The 20808-nt window shown below is 38.3% G+C and overlaps 1 long non-coding RNA gene across 1 annotated transcript; it reads right to left on the reverse strand.

The window, feature by feature from the left end:
- Window positions 1–16770: 16770 nt before the first annotated feature.
- On the reverse strand, window positions 16771–19018 carry LOC135479897 (uncharacterized). Its single transcript, XR_010445886.1, has 3 exons — window positions 18900–19018; window positions 17755–17856; window positions 16771–16889 (listed from the first exon to the last, which is right to left on the reverse strand). It is a non-coding gene; the product is annotated as an uncharacterized LOC135479897 (long non-coding RNA).
- Window positions 19019–20808: the final 1790 nt, after the last annotated feature.

Below are 20808 nucleotides of genomic sequence, written 5' to 3' on the forward strand. Positions count from 1 at the left end.
TTCAATTAGCAAAATGACCATGCAAAAATCCAAAAGTGGAAAAATTGTTCCAATGCTGTTGGTAAAAGCCAGACTTAAAGATCAGCTATTTGGGACGAGAGTGGGATTTTCCCGTACCTGAACATGTACATATTTACTAACTGTCAGTATCGCAATGTATAAAAGATGACTATTTCACGTAAAAACACCTTAATTAATTCATCTTATAAAAGTGGAATGATTACTGTAAAAGGTAAACATGTACACAATGCGTTAAACAATCAGCAATCGTTGAACGTTTGCTAGAAATTCTAACAGTGTAGTTTGCAAAGGCTTAAATTGGTTGAAGTCCACTTGTCCTCCGCACATACATGGTGTGTATATTTACAAGTGGTAAAGTTCATGAGTAACTTGCCCAAGGTCGTTGGTTTTCTCCGGGCACGGGGGTTTCCTCTACCCATCAAACTGACCTGCATCACATAAGTGAAAAATTCTTGAGTATGGCGTTAAGCAGAAATGGGACAAAATCCGAGGTAAAACCCAGGACCATCCACACATTACCTTAATAGATCTGTGCATGATTGTCGAACAGTGTCGTGCTCTTTCTAAAGATTCATATCTCAGCGAGAATGCCTTTTCTCAGATCTACCTGAACAATATATTATTGTTGTTGTTGTTGTTGTTGTTGTATACAAACTTTCTGTCCCGGGTGAGTTTAACCCTGGCCAGCGGCTATAATTATTCCAGTACTGAAGCTCAGTAAAACCTACCTATGTCCACCTCTTACAGGTCTATTGCTTATTGCAGCAAAGAAATTTTGTGAATTTTTTAAGGAAACAAAATATTATATAAAGTCCGGAGCAAATTCTGTAACGAGGTGTGAACTACGGATCATGCAGTCGCCTTATAGAACACTTTTACTAGAAATGCACTTTGCACGTCTGATTTATATGATTAAATAAAGGATACCCTTTTACCGTGATTCAAATAGATAGTCTATGACATGGTGTAGAGAACGGCGGAATAATGAAACTATAGAGTAGGGAGGCTGCTTGTGTGGGTCTAAAATCTTCACATCATTTAAAGTAAGGGTTGGTAGGGAGTATTCTGGGCCAGTTCAAGTGGAAAACAGTGTTCCTCAGGGTGGTGTAATTTCCCCTACGTTATTTAATATATTAATTAATTGCATTCCTTGGGCCTTATCATAAAAATCTTGATGCCCCTTACTTGATGACAATATTATCTGGTTTATTACTGTAAGGGGTTATAAAATAACATACCAAAACATGAATATAAATTTTCTTATGTAAAGACAGAGGATGCTGCGCACGTGATAATGAATATTCAGGATATTGCCATTTCTTTTAATAATTCTCCAGTAGAACTGTATACTTCTTTTTTAAATGTTTGGCTAATATCTCAAAAATACTGAACTTATGAAACGTTCAGTACTACTCAAAAGTACCAAAGCATAAAGGTTATATTATTAAATTAATATCATTTTAATCCACTGTGGAGTGGTAGGGTAGTGCGGTAGACATAATCATTTATGTGTGTTTTTCCTAAATAAACTGAGTGCGCTCCATTCAAAGTTTCGACATTAAACAATCTTAATTGTGAAACCTATACATACTCATGTCTTCTTAAGCAATCCAAGGTAAGCATCCCATCAGTCTAATCCATGTCGAGTGCCAGGCCAAAAATACACGAGACATTATGTCAGATCAAACTGACAGCATGCCCCTTATCCTGAGCATAAAGCATGCTGTATCAAGGTGTGGTGTAGGTACAAATACAAACAGAATATAGAAAACAACATCACATTAAAACAATGCAAATGGACAAGACCTCAGAGGTGTTCAGTCCGCAGCAGAATTCCTGGTTTATACAGGAATACAATATAGAAAACTTACCGCACATAGAGTAAAACCAGAGCAACGACGACATTGTCATAATTGGCAAATGGTCGCACGTAAATGACGAAATACAGCCTCTTTTCAGTTTACTTCAATTTGAGTTCATTCTCACTGCTCATATAAATGCTAACATATTAGCACGTTACACCCCATACCACCATACCTTAAGTAGAAATAGGTAAGCAAAAGTTATTTATGTTAGCCGTAATTTATTACGCGCGACTGGTTTAGAATAACTCAAAATGCTTAATACGTTTAATATGTTATCATAATAAAACAATGCAAAGGGGCCAGGCCTCGGGGAGGCTCTGTCCACCAGCAGAATATACCCGAATAAAGTTGCATGAACTCCCAGTTTATGCAGGAGTCTTAGCAAGGTCCAGACTCGACTCGGGATAGAAGCCTGATCTTCCGCTCAATAAGTGGACGCTCTAACCTCTCGGCCATCTCTGTGCGGTTGTACAAGGAGAGAGTAGGAGGGATGTGTGTGGAAGGGAAGGGGGGAAGGGCGAGGGGAGGATGCTAGTCTACCTAACCACAAAACTGGATGGTGAAGAAAACAAAATTTCCGATTTTTATCATATTTACATTTTTAATATGTTCATAAATATTATCATAATCAGATTAAATGCTTGTGTTTGGATATGAGCAACAAATTTACATTCACACAAATTTATTCAGAATATTGTTCTTTAAAGACCATATATACAAAGAGGTGGCCCCAAATACCTTAAAAAATTCGAAACAAAAAATCTCACAAGAGATCATATTTGCAAACAAGATTTTACGCTCTTGTGATTTTGGCATTATTTTTCTTCTCCTTCAAATTAAAGCTTAGGCAACGAATGAATGCAAATGACGAACATTAAGAAAAAAAGAATAACAGATTAAATTTTAGCATCTATTTATCTTCCATATGATCTTAAAATTAAAGCTTAGGCAGCTAACGAATGCAAACTAACATAGAGAAAAAACAAGTTCTTTTGTATCAACGTCTAAGGTTATAATTGGACTGAAGGCTTTGATTTAAATTAGAATACGTCGTACAAAACAGAGCCCTGCAGACATAAGCAATTGTTTCAAAAGGTGAAGGAAATTAAAATTGCAGTCAAGCAAACGTTCGTTTTACTTGCTTATTTACCCGTTAGTATAATGCGATCCTTCTAACGTTTTTAAAAATAATAAAGAACTCGTGCTACATACCTCGAGGTAAACGCTTTTAAGAGCACAGTTATCCCCAGAAAAGTCATTACGAAGATTTTTAACACAGTGGACGCATGGGGTAAGTGTATAGGACAATAATTTATTTCTCTTTTAAAGAATAGTTTAGACCCAGTGAAATCACAAAGCCAAGACCGCCCAAATAACAAAACGCATTCACTTTATTGGATTAATTTTATAGTGTTTTTATTTTCATTTGTTTTTATTGCATTTATTTGGCTTGTGTATTCTTCTTGTCGCAATTAAACCGTTCCGAAAGCTGCTGAACAAAACTTTTAGTGAAGTTCTATATCACTTCATTTTGAATGTGCTAAGCTTTACGTAGGACAATTTCTCCCTCATAAATTTAAAAGTAGAAAACAAAATGTTTGTTGAAATTGCAGTGATTTTTAAATTCGGATTCAAACCCAAAAGTTCTCTCTTTATACTGTTCAGTTTCTCCACGTAAATCCTAATAAGGAAAACGCAGCAAATTACTTTGATGAAAATTTTTGACATTATACCATTTTCTTTCAGAACAATCAAGATGACTGGTAAAATCTGTTTTCTAACGTTCCTCCTGGTGTCGCTACTAGCTTGCTGGATTTTCAGCTCCCAGGTATGTCGAATTGAAATGTAGTCTAATATTTGCACACGTCACACGTGGGAAAGTTTGTCAGTAATTTGCCAAAGGTTAGTGGTTTACCAAGGGCACACTTCTGGTTTTTTTAGGTATTATTACAGTTTGGCATTGTTACTTTTCACTGATGACTACACTGATTAACACACTGTAACTAATTTTCTGGCTAAAATTACAAGGTTTATGTATTGGCCTCCAGGAAAATAAAAGTTTATTGTGCTATGGAGTAACTTACATCAGGTTTTGCTTTTTTGAGAGGATCAACAATTCTAAGCCCAGCAATCTGCGAATGGTCGTGGGTTTGTTATGCACTCTGGCCGGTTTCTTCCCACCATAATGTCGGCGTGAAACACAAATCAAATAAATAAATCAGACAAATAAATCAACAATTGTAAGGCGTTTTCCAATTGCCCAAACGTCTATTTTATTATGCAACTGTCGATTAATTTACTGAAATATTCTGCTGGATTATTTGGCAAGTATTGCGTAACTAGCAGCAGCTTTAATCAAGAATATTACCTTGAAACTGTGGTAATCTGGTAAATTTGTGTCGCCTTACATGCAGAGTTTGTTGCTGATTATACAGTGCAAGCGTAAAATTATCATTTGAACACTTTGGCCAGCTTGCCCTAACAAACATCGACACTTACGACAAGTTAGGATATCCCCTGCTGCGATAGAACAATCCCGGACTAAGGCGTAAAACTCCTATCATATAAATAAATAAATAAATAAATGTTGATTGACATATTCATGGATTTGCCATTGGTTCCTTACCTAAATTAGCGGTGTATCTGTGGGTCTGCCTTGATTAATACGATACATGTGTGGAAAGATTATGACTTTTCTCGAATTTAAAAATAACATGTTGGGGTTTGATTGGGGAAATACGCGACTTATGCATAGATTAACCATTATGTCTTGCTGGGATTCTCTGTTATACATTTAGGATTTTACCACCGATAAATGCTTCTGCTATTTTTTCTCGGAATTAGCAGTCAAACAACTTGTCATTGCATAGTTTATGATATACCTGAGATATATTTGTCGCTTCCACCAGCCCAAAACAAATCTGTGTTTCCACCAACGTGATAGTGTTTGATGTGTAGCCCGTGCGATTCTTTGACGCATTCGCTACAGTATTCCCAGAGACTCTGCGTTGACAGCTAAGTTTACCTGTATGCTTCTTAAGACTTTTAGTTAAAAACCTTGTTACTTGTAACTTTAAACTAGAATAGGTAAACTAATTGTACTTTGAAGTTAGAAGTTACAACTTATAATTACCTCGGCAATAAACTTAGGCCGATACCTTAAAAATGAGACATGTTTTATTCGGTCTGCGCTAACGGTCTGCGAGAGAATCGTGGAAAAACTCCTGCCTATGTACGTAATTCCATGTTCAAAAGAACTATCCTGAGAGGATTAATCGAAAACGCACGTATCCACAGAAACACGTTTTAATTAGTGTGAATGAGTAACTACTCAGTATGAATAAACAAAGTAAGCTGTTGACTGTTGCAATGTTGTTGTGGAATTCCCCTGGGCTCTACCCGGTTTCCTCCCACAATAGTGTTTTACGTCGTACATTCATTGTGCGAAGCCTGGAGACCCCGGGATGAAACCCGGTCGGGTCATACCAAAGGCTTTAACAATGGTACCTGCTGCTGCATGGCTTAGCGCTCAGCAAGAAAACATGATTGGTTGTCGCGGTGTCAGTATAATGTGCTTAGTAACTCCTCATCGTCATATTGCTGAAAACTGGTTTAAGTATGACGTAAAAGCACACATATACACACCGTGTATTCTTGTGCCAGGGTGAATCCATGCTGCCAAAGTGCTGCCGCCACTGAGGAATTATGGTGAAGACACCAGACAGCGACTGTTTCATTAGACGGGCCTCACCTATCATTCTTGCTGGCAATATGACATATGCTAGTATTGCTACGTAACATGTGACGTATAGAAGAAGACATGCGACTCAACTCATGCGGCTAGAAGTCTGTATCTCACATAGAAGATGAACACCCGGCTCGGTGAGAATCTGTGCATTGTTATATTCCGTTTTTTCTTAAAAGCCAACAACATAAGAATTTAACAAATCTTTGATTCTTCATTTGAACAGGTGATTGCCGAGGATGATAACGCAAAGGAAGGTGAGTGTAACGCTGATATGAGAATAACATGAGGTACATTGGAGATGATATATGAGAATAAACATGTGGTACATTGGAGACTAGATATAAGAATAACATGTGGTACATTGGGATGAGATATGAGAATAACATGTGGTGCATTGGGATGAGATATGAGAATAGCATGTGGTACAACTGGATAAGACATGACAATAACATGTACTTTACTTCAATACAAAGGGAATGAGACATGAGAATAACGTGATATTTTATAAAACTGGGGAAACGACGTGTGCGATATGAGGGTCTCACCTAACGCGTTTCACGAAAGCCTCGAGCTCACTGTATCTGATCGCACTGACCAGCCAGGTCGCAGGTTCAAAACCGGATACCTCTTGTTCTTCTTCGATGGAAAGTTTGTCAGCTACCTGACAACTAGCAATATTTTACCGGTTCCCATCCATATATAGACAATGAATACCGTGGTTTAAGCGAAACATTCTTGAGCACAGCGCCCCTCCTCCCACCCCCCCCCCCCCCCCACCCTCCGCCTTTGCAAACAATCCAAAACAATTAAAGATAGCAAAAAAAACATATTTGCTTGCAGATCTACTCACCGGACGAGAAAAGCGTCGCATGCCGAGACCTCCAGGAGACTGTTATACTGCTGCCTTCACAACTTGCACGGAACAACTTGTAGTTGTAAAGGCTACAGAACTGAATATCGACTAGTATGCCCTTAATACGTCCACAGCAGGGAGGAGAGAAAACGGAAGTGCCGTGCAGTGAGAACTTAAAATCTCTTCAGGGAAAAATCACTTCATTTCCAACGTCAACTGATTTCAACTTGTTTCACGCTTATGAGATGACTTCGAATTTTAAAATGAATTTGAATGGACGAATAAGCTCAAAACTTAACAATTTCATTGTTGAAGAGTCGGCATCTTATTAAAAGCATTCAGACAAAGGCTTTTTCACATTTTCATTTGTTTTCGTTGATTGGCAATTTGAGAATCTGGTAGACTGGATTGGCACCTTAATTTCGACACATCGTGTGATCGAACGTCTAATACCACTAACTGAAGAGATTTCCAGCAGTTAATCCGAATGAGACGTAAAATGATCTCCGTGTTCTATAGTGATACACTCAAAAAATTACCTGTTGATTTTAACTTGAAAGTCTGTTGTCTGAGTGATGCTAGAATGTATTCTGTTATTATACACATATTATGTCATATTCCACGTAATATCCTGTTAGTCTAATAGAATCTTTTTGTTGAATTAAAAGAACATTTGTGTTTTATTTAGCAGAACAATCTGCCGCAATAACAGAATGTATGCTAGAATAATTTAATGAATCTGATTAAGTTTTTGAGTCTGGATAGTTAAATTTTTACTGTAAATGTTGTGCGCAGCAACCTTTAGGTGGTCGTGGGTTTCCCACGGGCTCCGTCGTATATAAGTGAATACCCCATACGTACATACATAGCGCCCGGGAAATCCTCCGACCTTTGACAAGTCACAACGATCCCGAGCTTCAACGGCCACTTATTGTACCAATGCCCTGTTAAGCTAATAGTGTGAGTGGGAAAATATACAAATTACTTGGCCAAGGCCTGGTTTCAACCCTAACATCTACAGGTCGATACCTTTTTCTGCTTTACCCCCTAGTAACAGCTGGCCTGTATCGCAGCAGGAGTTAACCGACATCAGAAAAGGAGAACAGACACTAAAGTATTTAAGATGTCAAAATATGCAAATTCTATAATTTAAAATAGAAATTAATATTCTTTCGCGTCTTTAACAGTAGCTGTTAAACGAACAGGGGATTATCCTGTATTTAGCCCTTTTTACCCTGATAACAAATATTCTTATCACTTTGTTATCAATATAAAAGGCTAAATACTGGGTTAATCTGACTGATGACTTGCGACGTACTCAAGAATATTTCACACTTATGCGGCGGCGGTCAACATTCTTGTGAGGGGAAACCGGCAAAGCCCGGGGGAACACACGACCATCCGCAGGCTGCTGAGAGACGTTCCCGAGAAACGGCAAGAAAGGAAGGCAACGTGAGCTGGACTAGAACTCACAGCGACCGCATTAGTGACAGGTTCTTTTGGCGTTGCGCCGCGCTGGCGTGCTAGCCACATTGGTCGCGGAGGCCCCTCCACTGTTTTTATACATATACATAATTTTTTTATACATAAAGCTGCTGGCGAAACACGTTTAATCACATAAGTCACATATGTTTTTTATACATAAAGCTGCTGGCGAAACACGTTTAATCACATAAGTCACAAATGTTTTTTTATACATAAAGCTGGCTGTGGCGAAACACGTTTAATCACATAGGTCACAAATGTTTTTATACATAAAGCTGCTGGCGAAACACGTTAATCACATAAGTTATAAGCGTTTTCAATCTATAAAAAGTTTTTATTCAAGGCTTGACAATTACTTGGGATTTTCTGAGATTTGATTTATTTATTTATTTATTGATTTGATTGGTGTTTTACGCCGTACTCAAGAATTCTGAGATTTGAATCTACAAGTCTAGATATACAATGTCCTGACGCGAATATGTGTGGTCGGATGCATTTAAAATTTTCACAGCAGCGTTGGAAGATGTGACATGCTTCGTAAAACCCACCACAATCACCGCGTTTCTTCATCGTGACTTCCTGGAAGTTGGCTTGAAGCTCCCGTAGCTGTCGTCTGCAACAAGAAGGAACGCTGATGAAACAGGACGTGTCTATATATATATATATAGCAAAAATATTTCACCATGTACATTCACCAGTTTCTTTTTGTGTGTTTCTTTCGTCGTGAAAAGGGAGGTAATTAAGGCCGGGTGCTTATTTATTGTTGTAGGCTTTTGGTCACAACATTTCTCTTTTTGGCACATCTTTTTGCTATGTAGGTCTCGGGTTTTCTTGATTTTCGGAAATTTCTTCAGCCTCACGTAGTTGCTCGTTTTAACATCTATAGCCCTATTATTTTATTAATAGCCTGTATACCCTGCACACATCGCATGAACCGTCGTTCTGGTGTGACTGGAGCCCGAAGTTTATGTTCAAGGGTTTCACTTTCACTGTGGCCTCCTTTTCATTTAGTGAAAAGAGTTGTAATTCTGCTAGCGTGATAATTCATATTTTAGATTCCTTCACATTCTCTTTGAGTTTCCTCTACTGAACTAAGGAATGTTATATTTTGTTTTTAACAACAAGTCTTGACTAAATATTAGATCAGATATACTCACAGCGACCTCTTTCTCCAGTGTAAGGTGAGCTGCAAAAACAAGAACATCCACTAAATGTACATTAAAACACAGCAGACAATCCTTTACTTTCATTACGCGTTTTAAATCACTTAAACGCGTATAGAGTCAATGACATACCTTTTCTCGCACGATGGCGACTCAGGTCCAAGCTGGATTGACCATTGTTACGAGTCTGCCCATAAATAGTCATGGCAAAAACATGAATGAATAAAGCCGACTACACAGCTTGGACCTGATATACCGGGAAAGGTTTTCATTCTTGGCACCAATTTCATTTTCCAATTCTGCCTTATAGTACGTCTCAAACACCAACCATCTGAACTGGCCTGACGGCATTTGATGATGGCGTTATGCACCAACGACAAATGTCAGTTGAAAGCTACAGAAAGCTGTTCGTAAGTTCGAGTAACTGTACATTTCTAACGGAAAATGTGCATGTTGGTCACTGGATGCTCGTCTATTTCTTTTAGTCATACTCGCTACCAATATTGCCTTTAGCCATTGACACGTAACAACTCAAGCACTACATATCGATACGTTGTACGTCCATATCATTCCAACAAAAATGCAGTTAGAATACTTTTTTCACAAGCCTTGTTTCAACACCAAGAACTCATTGACTTGGGTGACGTCACAATTATTCAAAAGCAAGTGCTTCGCTGGACCATGAGGGTGGAGAGTAATTTGTTATGCAATAGCTGCACCAACATGCGGACAGAACAAATATCACGCAGTAACACTGCTACGCTACTAAACTAAATATTTTTTATAACAGAACTTTTTAACATCCACCTCTAAAATCACATTGCCGGGGGAGGTATAGTACAAGAAACAAAATAAAATTCAGTTATTTAGGTTACATTATACTAAAACGTGCGGACATTGTCAAATAAGGCAATGTCAGAAGCAAGGTTTAGAGTAAAGTCGATAGCAGTTGAGGTAACTGGTGTTGCACTTCATCAAAACATAGTGAACTCTGCCCAATGTTCAACATGCCACTGTTTTCTTAATAATTATGACGTCACCCGAGGCAATGAGATCTTGCCCGTCGAAATCGAGCTTATGCAGTTTGACATTATGAATTCGACAAAGTGCTCTAACTTCATTTTCTGTACAAGAATATTTACTTCCAATACGTCCATGTGTAGAGTTTATGTTTTTAAGTGTCAATGACTAAAGGCAATTTTGGTAGTGAATATGCCTGATTTTACAGACAGCTGAAAAAATAGAGCATAGTAGAATAATTATAGGTGTAGTTTTCTCCAGAGACCAGTTTCCTTTTGTCAGACCGCTGCTGTATAATTGAAAATATCTTAAATGTGAAAAAAAATTTTTAAATGTAAACATATCACCATGCCATTTGTTTAGATGGGCAGTTTAAAATATGTTCATCTAGCCTAAGATACATGTATACGTAAACTGCAAAATTGTTCTTACCGAAGTCAAGTATTTCTGTTGAATAAGGTCCAGTGTTGAGTTTGCGATCACATATTAACAAATTTAACATCAAAATACTGGTGCCTGCACATACCTTAAATGTCCTAATTATTTTCATACTTACCCATTGTTACAACTACAACCAATAGCACGAGGAAAACCAGGCTTGTCTTCGCCATTTTCTATGTCAGTGTTATTTCTGTGTTGAATATAGGGCCTATCCACTTCGCAGTGAAGACTCAGCTTTGTACGTCCTTTTTAATATAGCGGATAGAGCAATCACAAAATTACAGCGGTCATGACCTGACACAGTGTTATTACTGTACATGTCGGTCAGTGCATAATTCCCTTAAAGAGTGTAAACGTTTACTGGATTCGTCAGTTTAAAGGACATTACACCACATTTAAATTTACGGAAACCCAGAATGAGCATTGTTTCTTGTTTTTTTTTTTCAACTGAAAAGCATGTACTGTTATGATAACTCTAATTTATGCATGTGCATGTATGTACGTGTGTGTGTTTTAGCGTCATACTTAACAATTCTTCAGTCATATTACGCGAAGGAGTTATTAGGCGTGTGTACATATACTGTGTCGTCCTTAGCCAGGGCAAGTCCACGCCGCCAAAAGTGTTGCCGCCACTGAAGTATTCAGTGTGCCGAAGACACCAGACATGATATTCTTGAGTACGCTTAGAAGATTTTTGGTACATCTATATTTTAGGCCAAATCATACACTCCGCATTAAGATGTAAGAACCCCTCATCAAACCCAAGTCGGGTCACACCAGACTTTAAAAATGGTACTCTGCGTCGCCTTGCTTGGCCTCCGCGCTAATAGTCTGACTGACCCAGTGCCAGTTTAGTGTGATTGGGAGTGGTGTCATGTCTGTTGTCTTGGGCATACTTCTTTGGGGGCATGGACTAGCCCTGCCACAAGAAGACATGTTGGAAGGTTTGCAAGCAACCTACGGATGGTCGTCGGTTTTGCCCGGGCACTGCCCGGTTTCCTCCCACCATAATGCTGGCCGCCGTCGCATAAGTGAAATATTTTTGAGTACGGCGTAAAACACCAATCAAATAAATAAATAGATAAGCAAATAAATGAGAAGACATAGTATCTGTACACACACCAAATGACTCCTCGTCGTCGTATGACTGAAATATTGTTAATTACGACGCAAAGCAGACCTAGGAAACTGCATGTGCAAAGATCCATGACTGATACGCAGTCAAGTTATCGTGTAAATTCTACATGCTGCTCTTTTGTAAAGAACCAGTGCTTGTTCTGTGAACGTTATCTCTATAACAAACCATTTATTCACGTTTGAATATCTGTTTTGTTAAAAGGTGGATCATTATATAATAAATCTGGGAACTGATCCTGTAAGTCATAAATTGCAAGTGCTTTAGAAAGTTAAACTCTGAATAGGAAAGAACTCAAACTGTGACTGGTACATTGTTTTGCAATAAAGAATCAATGTACAGGTTTTATATTTTTCACTTAATTTAATCGAAGACGAATACAGAGCAAAACCAGAGCAGTGACGACAATGCTACGATGCTGCCACTTGTCAGTTTTCCTAAGTTAGGGTTCTAGTGAAAAATTACCCCGCCCCCAGCCCAATGTGATTAGCCAGCGTGGAGCAATGACCCTGGAGCTTCTCACTAATACAGCTAGATAAGTACAGGAAAAACATTATAACCCGTAATGTTCGCATGGTTATCGATTAGAAAACACAGTTTAGCTCGGGGATTGACAGGAAAGGTCAAAACATTTTCTTCCAGATATAAATTACCCGGGCTTTCGCGAGGTTTTCTGGGTATATGAGAGGGGAAATTTGTTGACGTTGAAATGTTAATGGCTATCAGCTACACTTTTAAATGTTATCCGCATTAGCTCAGTGATTTTTCCTCAATTAGCCATTTTTTATACCTTCACTTTTTTCTATGGTAAGCCACAAGTGACAAATTTCGTACACAAAGCCAAATGAAAATGGTAAATTGTGTTTTCAGGGTAGTTGCAATCTTAATCGAGAAGGAAAAAAAAAACAGGAAAAGGATGACATGTTACCGTCTTTGAGTATACAAAGCCCGAGCCCGCCAACCAATGCCAATTTCATATTTTTTAATCTCAAGAAAAACATTTTTTTCTCAATAAACACAATTCCACAAGAGTGGAAATGTTTAAAACATTTCAAACGTTTCACATTTTTTGTGTGTCAATGCTTGTGAAGATTGCTTCTCTGAATCGATGGAGCAATTAATGGAGGGGGTGGGGGTGGGGGGGGGGGGTGGTGGTGGGGGTGGAGGAGTATTTCACTAACGTTTAGCGAGTTCCTATAGTTAATTACCCCACATGTGACATACATGTATGTCCTATACCAGAGGAAGGCAAGTAGTCTACAGTACTGAACGTCATGTAAGAGCACACAAGAGTCACCAAATCCCCAAGAACAACAGAAATAAGGGCTCATTTTTGTTAGATTTCATGGTTTAAATGTACACGTAATCATCAGATGTAACAGTCATGTTATTCGCATTACATTGTTTAGCTATTGGATTATTCATTAGCTTCAAGAAAAAAATATTTAATCGCACACCTGAAATCAATTAGCGGCCAGAAGTTGGCATTTTCAATTTTTTTTTAATTAGATATGGGGTTGCAATCATAATTTGGTAAGGTCTTGGTCGCTACGCTGTTCCCACATAGCTAAGAATTTCCTTAGAAAACATGTAATATCTTTGGATGTAAGCATATGGAATCGGGATCAGTAGATAACATAGATCTTAGAATCTGCAGATCCGGTATCTGTAGATACCATGAGATCTTCGGGTTTCATAGTATCTGCTGATTCGGTATCGGTAGATAGCATGAGATCTTGAGGTTTAATAGTATCTGCAGATTCGATACCTGTAGATAACGTGAGATCTTGGGCTTTCATAATATCTGTGGATTCAGCATCGGTATATAACATGAGATCTCGGGGTTTCATAGTATCTACAGATTTTGTAGATAACATGAGATCTTGGGGTTTAATAGTATCTGTAAATTCGGTACCTGTAGATACCATGAGATCTTGGGGTTTAATAGTATCTGTATCTTCGGTATCGGTAGATAAGATGGGATCTTGGGGTTTAATGGTATCTGCAGATTCGGTATCGGCAGACAACATGAGATCTTGGGGTTTAATAGTATCTGTATCTTCGGTATCGGTAGATAAATCGAACTACTTTCCTAGACAGTGTTGATTGGACTTTAATCTGACACATACTCCATGGTGGTGTTGTGTTCGCCTTTAATGGAAAAAATAGTATCAATTCTACGCTCTCGTAGACTTCGTGTGTCAATGCGCTTTGCCATTTTTAATGTAATATATTACACGTTTTGTCAGATAAACCAGATAGGTGTTTAGCTTTTATGATTGATCACTCAATCACAGGCTTATCAACGCAATGTAATTATGAACAATTATACAAATCTCTTTCTGTATATATATGGAGCACTCTTTACTCCCATGCATACTGACCCCACAGTCAGCATAGGAATGACTTTGCCGAACAAAATGGCGAAGACAAACGTGTTTTTCTGATGCTGATGGCTGTGACCACAACTGTGTATTCTGTAAGTTGGGTATTTTTGAAACATGACGTAAAGTTAAGGTTTTTGTAAAAAAAAACAAAAAGATAAAAAAACTCCGTGAAGATACCAGACATGTGATGTTGTGTATAGCGTTAATAAATAACACACGTGACTTAATTTAACACAAATAATCTATTTTGTTTTTACAAAAATGAATTTATACCCTAAAAAATCGTTGTATTAATGCAAGCATGTTTAAGTGAAGGTGATCTCCACGATTGTGGTGAAAAATACAATGGGTAACTCGCCATCAGCGACAAGCCCAGATAATATCGTTTCCCCCGGGCTCTGCCCTGGTTTCCCCCGACCATAATGCTGGCCGCCCTCGTATAAGTGAAATATTCTTGAGTACAGCTTAAAACACCAATTAAATAAACAAATAAATAAATAAAATGTAAATCCATTCGTATTTATCTCCAATGCACAGGGACAGATTTTGGTGACTTGTAACTTCCAGCCATTACTTCGGTGAACCAAATTAAAAATGTCACCGACTGAACCCTACGGTGATACCGCCATTGAACAGCGTCCTATTAAAAATGAAACAGTTTGTGCTGCCTCGATATAACTTTTTAAAAATACTTCCAGAAGACAATATTCACGAGCGATAAAGGGGCAGCGCCACCATGTGGGCAGCGGAGATATGAAGGAGGAAGCAGCTATTTTAGTGTATTTCGCCGATTACGGAAAAAGCAATGTTTTTCGTGATTTAATGAAAAAAAATGCAAAGAATGGCATTTCAGATGATGCGTAACCTCAATTAAACAAAAATGTGTGCCGCTTTAAATTTGTGTCGTTAAAACTGTTTAACGACAGTACCGCGGTTTCGTAGTGAAATTAGGGTTGTCATTTACTGATTGAAGAATGATTTGTTTGTTTCTTGCTTGGTTTTATCTCTTTTAACCATACAAGAAAGCAACCCACTTGGACGAGGTTGATTTGGCCTTGGACGTGAAAACGTAGTCTGTCTATCACGCGTACTAAAGGTCTGTGGTTTACGCTGGGCATTCCGGTTTCCTCCACCCATAAAACTAACCGTCATTGTATATTTATTTATATATTTATTTGCTGGGTGTTTTACGCCGTACTCAAGAATGTTTCACTCATTCCACGGCGACCAGAATTATAGTTATAGGAAACAAGGCAAAGCCCCCAGGTTGCTGGCAGACCTTCCCACGTGCTGCCGGAGAGGAAGCCCCGTGTGAAAAATTATTGAGCATCGCGTTAAACAGCAACCAAATAATGAAGCTGAAATGTTCATTTAAGAACATAAAGGAAAATCAGATCATTAAAGATCATTAAAGATCTATGGAGGCAGACATACTCGAGTTAACGAAGATGTAAACCGGTCACTTTGAAGCGTTCTTGCTATAATGGATTTATCTATCTTACACACACAGCCGTTATTTATTTACTTGTTTGAATGGTGATCATCTTTGAGCTCAAGAATATTTCTGCGATAGGATAGCTATAAACTTTATGGAGTTTGGATATTGGAATGCCTGAAGTGGACCACCGACCTTCGCTATGTACCTTGAGAAAGCGTTTATACGCTTTCGTTTATATGCTTTCGACAAGCCGTTTCGATTTCAGCTGAAGTCGAAACGGCTTGAGCTGGATTGGTCAGGGCCTGCTAATCTTAACGAGCAGCACAATGACCCATGAGTCTCTCACCTGAGCGGTCGTTGTCCTGGCCTACTCTTATGTCGCACGTGGTCAGGTCTGGCGTCAACCTGCGGATGGTAGTGGGTTTCCCTAGAACTCTACCTGGTTTCCTCCAACCATGATGTTGGCTATGTTTTCGTCCTCTTGAGTACGGCGTAAAACACCATTCAAATAAATAAAAATCATTCACTTAAATTTTCTCGATCATTACATCGACAAACCATATACTTTCACAGACTATAAGGTATGGAGTGCTATTGTGTCATTCATTTTGTATTTTCAAAGATGACAAATATTTTGAATTTTGATAGCTTCATAAATGTGTTTCAAACGTAGAAAAATCACACCTAAGCTTTCAAAACAACATTTTTTTAAAATCTTTATAATCTTTAATATCAAAACAATCAAGGAGAGTTCGTTATGAAGTAGGGATTACCTTAAAGAAAGAGCAAAAGGTCGTGATGAAATCACCGTAGTTCATGCGTAATGGCGGCCAGCCTCGATTATAGTTATACCTGAGTACATAAAACCTCCTCTGATATCAGTACGTAATCCCTTCGGAGTCAACTAAAACTCGGTCGGATGTGTATACAGTGACAAAAAATTATAAGAACAAGATAAAATAAGTTATGATTGAATTGTCAGATATGCTTATTGTTTAGTAACAAAAAAAACCCCAAAATAACCAATGTGATATTTAATACTGTAAAGACGAATTTAGTAGTCAAAGAATTCCTAAATATTTGTTTTATGAATGAAAATTTAATAATTTCTATACGATGCATTTGGACTTTACACAATAAAAGAAGTGTTAAGTTTTAGTGGTATTAGACTTAGAAGTACGATTGCAGCTAAAAAACAAAACTAAAGGAAGATGAGTGGCTGTTACTCGTTAAGAAACGCATTCACAGACTCTGCACCCATTGCCAGCTAGTGCGTATCTGTAGGTATTGCAGCCCAAGTTGGCGCAGCTTGCCACAGGGCACCCAGGCGGGCCTACAAGGAAGAAAACAAGGCAAAAAAGTAAATATGATATGGAGTTAGTGTGGGTGGTTTTTAACCGCCACTGTAAAATTATTTTTTATCTTACTTTTATTTGGTATTTTTTCAACTCTGCGACAGGTTTCAACGACTGTAATTTTTTGGACGTATCTCCAAAATCCTTACAGTGTTGGGTGTTGTCCACATTATTGGCAAGTGAGCCATTTATTTATTTGATCGGTGTTTTTACGCCGTATTCAAAAATATCTCACTTATAGGACGGCGACCAGCATTATGGTGGGACGAAACCGGGTAAAGCCCCGGGGAAACCTATGACCTTCACAGGTTGCTGGAAAACCTTCCCACTTGCAGCCAGCATGAGCTGGACTCACAACAACCGCATTGGTAAGGAGCTCCTGGGGTTGGAACGCTTATCACCTTGGCGAATGACGAATAATTTATATAATGCTTGTAATCAGAAGTATGCAGCTGTAATGTATAGTTAATACACTGTTTGTTCCTAATTCAGAGATTTTTATTTCAGTGTATTGTGGAATGGATTAGAAAAACATTAGGTCAGCGCTTTTATTTGTTTATTGAGCTTAACTAGCTCGAACAACCCTTGGCTAAAGAGGATGCGTATTCAAATCCAACTCCCAAGGTTTCGGCTGCGGCTTTGTCAAAGGGTTTGTCAGGTACCTGGAGGTGGTCGGGGTTTACCCCGGCTACTCCGGTTTCTTCCATCTATTAACCCGAAAGCCTTCATTTTAATGGAAAATTTTTGATCATGCCGTTACAAAAATAAAAACCCCCAAAAAACCACAAAAAACCACAAAATAAATACGTTTATGAACTTTTGTTGAAGATCATTGTTCCTTACGTGGTTTGCACTTGCAGATTGGGCAGCCATCTTCATTTAGCTCATTACCATACACGCACATAATCAAACAAACAGGCGGACAAGTTTTCTCGGCAGGCACAGCTGAGAAACACAAAGAAGGTTATACTTTAAAGATTTATTTATTTACTTTGAATATTTTTTAAGAATATCTTAGGTTATATTTCTTTTGTCAGATGAAGGAAACACGGCCGACTGTACATAGCATCAAGCCAGGGTTCGTATTTAAAAAAACAGTCAGGGCTCGAATTTATCAAGCAACAAAGGCTCGTATTTATCAAGAAACCAGGGCTCGTATTTGTCAAGCAACAGGGGCTCGTATGTTTCAAGCAACCAGGGTTCGAATTTATCAAGCAACAAGGGGTCGTATTTATCAAACAGCCAGGGCTCGTAATATGAAGCAACTGAGGTTTATATTTATCAAGCACCAGGGCTCATCTTTATCAAGCAACCCGGGCTCGTATTTATTAAACAACCCAGGCTCTGAATGATCAAGCAGCTGAAGGCTAGCGTCATAAATGGTAAATGCTTAAAAATCCTCAGAGCAAGAAAAAACCCAAATTGTGGTTGTGTCAAATAGTGCATTGTTCTGCAGTAAAAGAATCAGTATACAAATTCTAAACTTTCTACAGAGAAACATTTAAATTGTTTCTGTGTTTCAATTCTTGACTTAAAGGATACATGAAACGCTTGGTATTTATTCCTTAATATGAGGTATATGGAGTGTGAAGAACATGTAAAAGTACAACAAAGCTTCTTAATTTTGCTCTTAATTGGGGCGTAAAAATGACTCTCATCTACAGCTATTTAAGGCTCCAGCTATCAATCTGGTAACGTCACAGGGGGTAGCTGAACCGGTTCCGCGTTTCCAGTATATTAATCGATGACGTCATTTCTGAACGGTTCCGATCAGTGACGGAAAATATGCATAACATAGGGGGGCTATTGAGAAATACAAATTTTGCCGTTTTATAATGACCAGCTCAAGCGTCAAATTTTGCACTCACTGTATGATGGCCTTTCATTTAACCTATTAAATATTCTTTTTCCAATGATAATTCTTTCTTTACCTCTCTGAACAAATTTTAGTAATGAAATCATTCCTGGGTGTCATAAGTATTACTTACCTTGCGCCAGTACACATATCAAAGCGAGTACCCACAGCTTCATATTTGCTGTTCGTTTAAGCTCTCGATCCAGAAAGTTAGTTATGAGCCTTCTGTTGCTGTATTTTGTCCTATTTCTTTATATACACGTCGTGCAGACACAAGTGATCCCTGCACAGATTTGAATATCACAGATACAAGCTTAATTAAAATGTCAAACTTAATAAAATGTCATCGTGATATTTGATTGAGTGTCGGCATTTTCATAAATCAACATGAATCTTAACGGTGCATAATATCACTGTTGTAGCATTTTCATTTACGGTATAGACTAAGTTGATTACTTATGACTTACTGCATTCATTTCCATGGTTGTATGGGTATTCTCTCTTGGTCAAGTACAGTATAGGCCAAGTACAGTGTAGGTCAAGTACAGTATAGGCCAAGTACAGTATAGGCCACATACAGTTTGGGCCAAGTACGGTATTGATCAAGTACGGTATGGGTCAAATACGGTATTGGTCAAGTACGGTATGGGTCAAGTACTTGATTGGTCAAGCACTGGATTGTCCAGCTACTAGACTGGTATGGTTAAGTACCGGATTGGCCAATTTCTGGATTGGTCAATACAGTATTGTTCAAATACTGGACTTGTCAGATACGGTATTGGTTAAATACCGGATTAGTCAAACTGAACTGGTCAAGTACTGGATTGGTTAAGTACTGACTTGACCATGTACTGGATAGGTCAAGTACTGGATTGTTCAAGTACTGGACTGGTCAAGTACTGGATTGATCGAGTACTAGCTTGACCATGTACTGGATCGGTCAAGCACTGGATTGACCAAGTTCTGGATTGGTCAAACACTGGGTTCGTCAAGTTGTGAATTGGTCCAGTACTGAGTTAGGCAAGTTGTGGATTGGTCAAGTAATGGATTGGTCAAGTACTGGATTGGTCAAGTTCTGGATTGGCCGAGTACAGGCTCTGGATTGGTCAAGTACTGAATTGGTCTAGTACTGAATTGGCCAAGTACTGGATTGGCCAAGTACTACTATAGTCCTTACTGTTACTATACGTTTACTCTGACCAGCTGGTGTGTCCTGTTTGGGGTCCGACTATTACCAAATAATCAGACTGGTTTACTGAATGATGAGTGCAATGTTAAACTCTAAGCACAAAATGGGATCATAAGTTCTAAAACAATTTCTGCTTTTATACGTGTTATATTTTCCCTTTCCATGTGGCATTGCTGGAACTTTATAAGCTATTGAATAAAGGTTCTAGATCTCATAAATTCAGCTTAGACAAGGCATAGCCTGGACTTGCATATCTCTAACATCGGATCCAATTAAATTTCGATTTGTATTTAGTCAAAACGATGACAAATATGTAGCAGAGAAAATGCTGAGCTAGCTATACCAAACTGGAGCAAACATCTGGCACTTCCCCCCCTCCTTCCCTTCCCCCGATCCTCATGGCTGGTACACGCGACAAAAATGTTAATTTACCAAATGCCACAAACTAGGGACCAAGATTAAATAATGCTAGAAGTTATTGGCCTTTCCAGGAGCTTATTATCTTCCATAATATAATATTCTGTTCTGTATGGTTAATATATTGAGATTTTTTCCATAGATCATGAGGATATTTAACTTTACTAAATATAACTTTAGTTATTACATCTGTGATATTATGTAATATATATTATTATATATTACATGGTATGGGTACACAGTTCTGGCAATGCCCCAACTGGTAATCTACCCGTACACCCTACGGTGTGTCAGCGCACACTATAAAACGGTACTTGGGTGTACATGCCAAAAGTGTACAAATATCGACAGACTAGTACCGTGGTCTATTTCACGTATTAAAAGGATATATACTACACGTTTATGGATATCCGTACCTACGTCTAAAAACCAGATC

This window comes from Liolophura sinensis, chromosome 12 (assembly GCF_032854445.1).
Source record: "Liolophura sinensis isolate JHLJ2023 chromosome 12, CUHK_Ljap_v2, whole genome shotgun sequence".
NCBI lineage: Eukaryota > Metazoa > Mollusca > Polyplacophora > Chitonida > Chitonidae > Liolophura > Liolophura sinensis.